The sequence below is a fragment of the Camelus dromedarius genome, chromosome 20, assembly GCF_036321535.1.
Source record: "Camelus dromedarius isolate mCamDro1 chromosome 20, mCamDro1.pat, whole genome shotgun sequence".
Lineage (NCBI taxonomy): Eukaryota > Metazoa > Chordata > Mammalia > Artiodactyla > Camelidae > Camelus > Camelus dromedarius.
The window spans coordinates 14108523-14116536 of record NC_087455.1 but is presented as its reverse complement, the minus strand read 5'-3'; the positions used below and the strand labels follow the sequence as shown (position 1 = coordinate 14116536).

At 43.1% G+C, this 8014-nt stretch overlaps 1 long non-coding RNA gene across 1 annotated transcript; it reads left to right on the top strand.

The window, feature by feature from the left end:
- Positions 1–418: 418 nt before the first annotated feature.
- LOC116148933 (uncharacterized) lies at positions 419–7466 on the top strand. The gene is made up of 3 exons (XR_004132529.2): positions 419–1025; positions 4281–4390; positions 5464–7466. It is a non-coding gene; the product is annotated as an uncharacterized LOC116148933 (long non-coding RNA).
- Positions 7467–8014: the final 548 nt, after the last annotated feature.

Below are 8014 nucleotides of genomic sequence, written 5' to 3'. Positions count from 1 at the left end.
TCTCAGAAACTCTCTGCAGCAGTAAGCTGAGTCTTCTCTGTTCTGAGATGTAAAGTTGGTTGCAAACAACTCAATGCTTGGTCCTTTACCCTAATGAACTGCATTTATCGCTCTCAAGAACATGCACAATGGTTTACAACTATCACGTTTTGTGAGTGTCCCTCCAATATGACATGGAATTCCTTCGATACTTGCTTTTGTTCCCTGCCAGCCAGCCACACAATCTCTGGATTGGAAGAAACTCTGAAGATTATTCTAGCTGGACCCCCATCTTCTTCTCCCCCCACCACGGATGCCTCTGCAACACTGATTTGTATGCCGCCTGCCTCTTTATTCTGTGCAAAACAGGATGTTAAAAAGGGGTTCTTTCTCTTTCAGTATTGGCTGCTTCCCGTTTCAAAGTGAGGGCTGAGACCACCAAGACTTGGGGAGGACGTAGTCAGGTTTTAACAGCCCAATCTATCCAACTCTGAAAACTTGAAGAAGTTGGAGAAGCAGAGATAGGAGCTGGTGTTAGATTAGGATTTGGGGAGAGAGCTGTCAAGTCTAGACGAGCATGCTCCCCATGGGAGAGGGGCTCTGTCGTCTCACTGAAAGCCGGGGCAAAGGGGCTTTGGTGACTTCTTGGAAAGCTGGATGTGTGTCCCTGGAACATGAAGGACTCGATAGGTTGGGGTTTGATTCAGCCTGGAAAATCTAAAGGGCCAGAGCCCCTTACTGGCTAGCTGTGCTGAGTGTCGAGGGAGGAGAGGAGGTGCTGAAGGTGGCCTGCTCTCCCCAAGGTGTTGTGGCAAAGGATGTGGGCAAGTTTCCTGTGAACCAGAACTGGCTGAGGAGGTGTGCCGCCAGATGCTGGGGGAGTGAAGAAATAGTGCAGGAAGAATCAGAAGAGACACAACTGCCCGTCAAGCAAACTGCGGGTGCCCGCCAGGAACAGGGAGCGGCTGGCTGCAAAGAGCCCAGGAAGGAACGTTCAAGAAGATGAATCCACTGGGAGACCCGGGGGCTAGAACACCACCAGTCCAGTAAGTCTTTTCCCATCCCTTTCCTCCTCTCTGCCCCTTCCCAACGCTGGAGGAACCAGAGGAAGCCCCAGGAAGATGGGAGGAAAACAGAACACCAAGTGAAGAAAAAGAGACAAAGAGCCCCACCCCCTCCTCCCCGCAGGGGCCAGCCGGACGCAGCCAGGCTGGGAGAGGGGGGAAATTTTTATTTTCAGTGAAGATTGGAGGGGCTGAGTGCTTACATGGGAGTGGGCCTATTCATTACCAAGTAGAGCCTGGGCTTTTGTGAGAGAGGTAACTAGACGAGTGTTTCACAGATAAGCTTGACAAAAGAAGTCCAATTTTATCAAGGAGCAAGCTGATAGAGATGAAAAAGCCTTTGAAAATGTCTACCCATTAATCTAGCAATTCCACTCCTTGGGATTTATCCTTACGAAGGAGTCAAATATGTGTACAAAGATGTATGCACAGCATATTTGATTTTAGCATAATTTGCAAGAGCAAACATTGGCTAGATATTGGATAAATAAATGACAGCATGTCCATATGGTGGAATGTTCAACTTGTAGATGAATATTTTCTTCCAAGGAAGAAACTTCATAATCTATTATTCTTTCAGGAAAAAAGATTTGAATGCCATATACAGTATGACCTCACTTTATTTCTTTTAATTGAAATATAGTTGATTTACAATGTTGTGTTAGTTCGGTGTATAGCACAGCGGTTCAGTTATACATATATACGTTCTTTTTCATGTTCTTTATCATCTTTATAGGTTATTACAAGGTATTGATTATAGTTCCCTGTGCTATACAGTAGGACCTTGTTGTTTATCTACTTTATATTTAGTAGTTAGTATCTGCAAATCCCAAACTCCCAATTTATCCCTTCCCACCTCCTTTCCCCACTGGTAACCAAAAGTTTGTTTTCTGTGTCTGTGAGTCTGTTTCTGTTTTGTAACTAAGTACATTGGTACCATTTTTCTAGATTCCATATAGAAGTCATATATGATCCCACCTTCTGAAACTGTGTGTGGATGTCACTGTCGTAGTGGACAAGAAGGGGGAAGGGTGCCACCAGCATCTCTTGGGTAGGGATGCTTCTAAACTTCTATGCACAGAACTGCTCCCCAACACGCACAACAAAATGTCAGTACTGCTGAGGTTGAGAAGTCCTGAGCTAAACCAACCCTGGCATTCACCTGAGTGCCAACTCTCACATCCCAATGAACCCTGTTTCGTAGACTACCGCTGTGTGACTTTTCCCTCCCACTATCTCCAAGGTCATCTGGTATACCAAGCAAGTAGGCTTGGCCACACCCCCTGGCTTGTTTGTCATTGCATCCTCAGTGCCTAGGACAGTTCCTTGTAGATAGAAAGTGCTCAACAAATATCTGTTGAGTGGCTGGATGGATGGGTGGATGGAGGGATAGATGGATGGGTGGATGGATGGATGGCATGGCCTACAAAGGAACTATCACATGAAGGGAATAGTATAAAGATCTCAAAGTTGTATCGTTGATCAAAGAGTAAACAAAAAGTATCTTTCCACCCTGAGTTACATGGGGTATAGGAGAAAAAAATAGACTGAAATTGAGGGGGTTACAAGAATACTGTTTCCTTGGAGAAGAGACAGGATTTGGGGAAACCATAGAGGTGAAGGAAACTCAGCCAAGAGTCTGAGGATATAGGGTTGTTTGTTGGCCATGGGTTGAAATTCATCTAGGCTGAAGACTTAAATTTACTTTTCTGAATCTAAATGGTAGCAAACTGGTGGCCATAAAAAAAAAATGGAAACAAAATCCAACCCTGTCTCCTTAGAAAACACACACATACTCAGAAACTGTGCTTCCTGTGTAGGGGGTCATTAATGGCCCAGGAATAATGTTATCACCATAGCAGCCTCCGCCCTCACCCCCCCCCACTCAAATTCTTCACCATACCAACACTGTTATACAAGGCATTTTCTCAGCTGCAGAAGTTTCAAACTCTGAGATTCTGTATTTACATGGAGATCTGACTCCACTACCTAAAATTCAGAGTGAAGATGATCTGAGGCGATTAGGACATAAGTTAGCATGGATGCAGAAATGAGAAAGCGGGAATGGCTTCTCTGTGAGTCAATACTGAAATCTAAAGTGATTTTCCTCCCTTAGAAGTAAGAACAAAACAGCCCAAAGCCCACAGAAGACTGTCTGCTTTTAGTGCACAGGGGTTTCCAAAATACATGGGCTCCATCTGATATGATGAATTCACTGATTTGTGTAACAAACCATAAAATTAAGTGTATGTACTTAGAGGACTGGGGCTGCCAAATGGATTCTCCAAAGTAATTCTGCCTTTTTGATTTGCTGCACCATTTTTAGCCAAAGCTAGTGTAATGCTCTAAACATTTTAATGAAAATGGAATCTCACAAACCTCCAAGTAGCTAAGGACAACCTCCAACTTTTAATGACAGAGTTGAGGCAGGAGCTAAGGATCAAGAGAAGTCCAAGGCAGGGTAGGGGGTTAATGGATTGGAGATCATGGAAGCAGCTATCATTTCTGTCTCACTGAACCCAGGGGACAGGGTCAGAAAAGGGGCCTTAGGGACAAGCGCAGGACATGAGAGAGGCTTGGCATGGAAGAAGGGGCTGTAAGCACCCAGCGCCTCTCCTTTCTCAAACCAACACACCTTTCATCTGACATGCATCCTAGGCTTTGTAGTAAGCTTTCATAAGGTCTGAATAAATGATTTGAATAGCACTAGTCAATTCCACTGAGATGACATAATACTTGTACCAGATCCTTCATTCCCTTAAATCCCCAGGAGATTACCCATAGAAGATTCACTGCCATATTTCCACTCCCCAACACTCAGAGGCTATCTCCTAAATGGGACAGACTTTGTCTGGCACTCACTGTTTACTGTAGCTCCTAGTGGGAAAATCATGGAAAAATAAATACTTCAATGAGCATTTACTGAATTCCTACTCTGTGTTAGACATGAGTGATAAAAATATGAGTATGAGATCATCCTTCCCTACAAAGAACTTACAGAATAATAAAAAAAGAAAAACACAAATGTAATGTAAACATATGTTGACTCATTTAGAATGTATTCCCCTGCAAGTGACAGAACAGCCCCCAAATTGTGACTTAGGCAACAGATGGTTATTACTCTATCTCACTATATCTAAAAGCCTGAAAGAGAAAATTCCCAGGTTGGTTATCAGCTCAGGGATTGCAGGGATCTGCTTCACCCTCTCCATGATTCTCTTGGTTTTCTCCTCATAGTTGCAAGATGGCTGCTGCAGCTCCAGACATCACTCCTCACAGAACTTCATTCAATGGAAGAAATGAAAAGGAAGACGTGTTCTCTGCATCACTCCTTTGTTGTCATGGAGGTAAATTTTTCCCAAGAGTCCCTTAATAGGTTTCCGCTCCAATCTTTTTCAGCAGGATTGAAACACATCCCAGACCTTAGCTCCAAAGCAAGCTGGGAAAAAGAGTAAAGGTTTTTTTTAGTATTTATTGAGAGAGGCAAATTCCGCCAGCAAATAAATGAGAGAAGGAATGGCCGTGGGTAAGCAATCAACAGGGTCTGGCATGTATATCAGATTCAATGACAGAGAAGCATATAGCCAGCTGTGGAAGCATGAAGGAAAGACACCTGTCCTGTGAAGAGGAGAATCCTTGGAGCTGATAACACCTGAGATGAATATTGAAGAACAAATAGGATTTAGCAAGATAAAGATGATGAGGGAAAGGATGGGGTGGAATGAGGTTCCAAGTAAAGGAACAGCATAAGCAAAAGCATGGGGTGGTGAAAAAATGTCAGCACCAATTTAGTATTACAAGAACATCGAATGACAGGAAATGTATCTTAGGAACTGTCAAGGGCTGGTCACAAACGCCTCCTGGTCTATATGCAGGAGCTAGAACTTGCAACAAAGGCCAGGCATTGCAAACTTGGAGCCTAGAGGCCAAACCCAACCTTCAGATGTGTTGTGTTTGGCAGGCACACAGTGTTTGCACTCTGAATATACAATGGCTGGAGACAGGGCACTTCTCTCCAGATGAAACCCTTTCTATTGTCTTTCACCTGGCCTGCTTCCCTCATTTACATCATCTGCCTGTTCTCTCAAGGCTTTTGACTTTGCCTCCCCTGAGTAGGCTCTGGGGAGCCACTGAAGGATCTTAAACAGGGGAATGACACTGCCAGTCATACATCTTATATTAATCCTTCTGGCAGAGTGGGGAAAGAATAGTTACAAGGACCAGCCTGGAAACAGAAAGATGGCAGAAGGTACATTTTTCAAAACTGTTGGTTGCAAGTGTCAGAAACACAACTCAAACCTGCTTTAAAAAAGGATACAACCAATATTAATTTAAGCTTCAGTTATGGCTGGATCCAGGAGCAACATGATGACAACATGTCTCTCTAATCTGCTTTCTCATGTTTTGACTTTATTCTCAGACTGGCACTGCTCCTAGAGAAGATGGTCTCTGCCAGCTCAAGACTGAAGTGATTTTTAAAGCCAATTGTCTCCAAGAAAAGAGAATTTGCCTTCCTGAGAATTCTAACAAAATTCCCAGGGAAGACTTTGATTGGCCTGGCTGGATCACATGACCATTCATGAGCAAAAACAAACAAGGCAAACAGTGGCCAGAAGATGAATCCCCTTCTACATAGGACCCCACCCCACACATGAACAAAGGAAGAGAAACCTTGCAAAGAAAGAGTAGTAGGAGAATTAGGAGTAAATTCAGAGTCAAATGACGTCACAGACACCAAGGAAAGAGAACTTTAACATTGAGCGGGCAACTCTTTCAAATGCAACTATAGTATATTTTATTAAAATAAGGAACTGCAATGTCTTCATTGGATTGGTAAAATGTTGGACACTGGTAACAATGTTTTGGTAGGGTTATGGTGATGGGAGTGGGGGTGGAATGAGAGTAGTTATAATGGGTTTAAAGAGTGCATAGAAAGAAAGAAACAAACAAAATTGTAAATGACCCAAGAAATTTGGCAGAAAGTAGTAGAAATAGAGAAGTTATAAAGAAAGACATAAGATCAAGGTAAGATATTTAGGCTATAAAAGACTTGAGTTAGTAGATGAGATGGGAATCTGAAGATAAAGAAAGAAAAATTATTTTAAAAAGGAAAGTTGAACTAAGTGAAATAATCATTAGCAGCATCAAGTCAAGATGTATGGCAGCTGAAAATTCCTGAGTATCTAAATCCTCCTTCACCTTCATGATGACTGAAGAAATAGAAGTCCTGCCAGCATCTGCTACATTCATTCATTCATTTGTTCATTCAGCAAGTGTTTATGGAACTTGGCCAGGAACCCATCCAGCTGCTAGTGAACCAGCAGTGAACAAAACTGACAAAACCCCTGCTCTCATGGGTATTAAATGCCTCGGATACGTGAGTCCTGGCTCTCCCACCTCTCTGGAGATCTGAGCTGTGCATTCGACTCCCAGCTCTTTCTGAGCTCACAGACAGGTGTACCTAGACACTGGGTACCATCTCCGACAGCTGGAAGTTTGGTTCCCTGAATTACTCCAAACTTCACAGCTTGCAAGCTGCTTACCCATTACCTGAGCAGACAGAGAATATAATCATTTCTATCTCATCATCTTTTTCTCTTCCTTATAGAACCTAGAGAGGGTTGGGGTAAAACAAAATTTCCCCTACCCTAAGCTACTGGTAGAATTCCCAAAATAAGACGAACTTCTCTAGATGATTCACCTAAAAAACACTCCACACTTCTCCTGTGCCCCTGACAAAAACAAGCAAGGGAAGCTATTATTCTGGGCTACAGGTGGAGATCAGAGACAGGCATTCAACCTGACGGAAGCAGAGAGCAAGACTTGAGTATGTGGACTCTGGAATAAGACCACTTGGGTTCCAATTGTAGTGTCCCCACTTACCAGCTTTGACACCTTGAGCAAGTTAACCTGCCTGAGGAGCAGTTCCATAATTACCATTATCATCATCATCATACACCTACATCAAGGAGCTGTGCAAATGAGATACAGTCATTGAAATGACCACGTGGACTGAGAGCTGGGGCCAAAATGAGAAGAGAATAAAGGCTGTAGAAGAAAATATCCAACGGTCACTAGATGACCCTGTGAAATAGTGTTTACATAATGGTTCGCCCTCCTTTAGACCCACTCAGCCTGGACATGGTGAGACAGGAAGGATAAAATTTCTCTGTCCACTTCAGAAATTGAGGGTTGGTATAATTCATTCTTAATTCTTCATGTCTGGGGCCAATGGGCTTATGTCATATGTTTAAAGAAAATCTATCTTCCTCTTAAAAACATAAACTCAGTGCAACTATGAGGTCAAAATTTCGGCTAAAGACTGGGTTCCTTTAAAATGTCCATAAAGTGTCTTACTATTTATGACAGGACAGCTGTTGCCTCTTTTTCCAAGAAGGAATTAAAGGATCTTATTACCCTAAATGAGAATGACTGAATCATGATTATTGTCCTTTTAATCTTTTTCTCCCCAGTGGAAATTTACATAAGATGGAGCTGTAATCCAGTCCTTTCATGCCAGCAGCGTGTCAGAAAATCTCCCCTCTCATGGTCTCCATGGCAGCAGCCCTCAACCTGAGCCCAGGCAGCATTTGCCTCATGGAGCAGATTTGACTTTCATCTGGTGAATGCAATCAATGCAGACAAGAGTGCTGGATGCCTCCAACCAGAGATTATTTCTGGGTTTGAATTCCATGTGTGTTTTGGCTCTCTGTATTGGTTAAACTCACCCGATGAATTCACGTCTGTTTGTTACTTTATGTCTTGATGAAATGGCCCGAGAAGCCTCCTGGCATTTTGAATGCTGGCTTTCACTCTCTACCAATGATGGTGCATTTTCCAGTTTTCGAAGAAGGGAGTGATGCGACCAAGCACTTTCCAGATCAGTGGGGACTTGCCTTCAAGTTGTTCTCTCGGCAGTGGACCACTCTTTCTTAGCTCATCTTTTTGTGATGTCCTGAAAAACACTGACC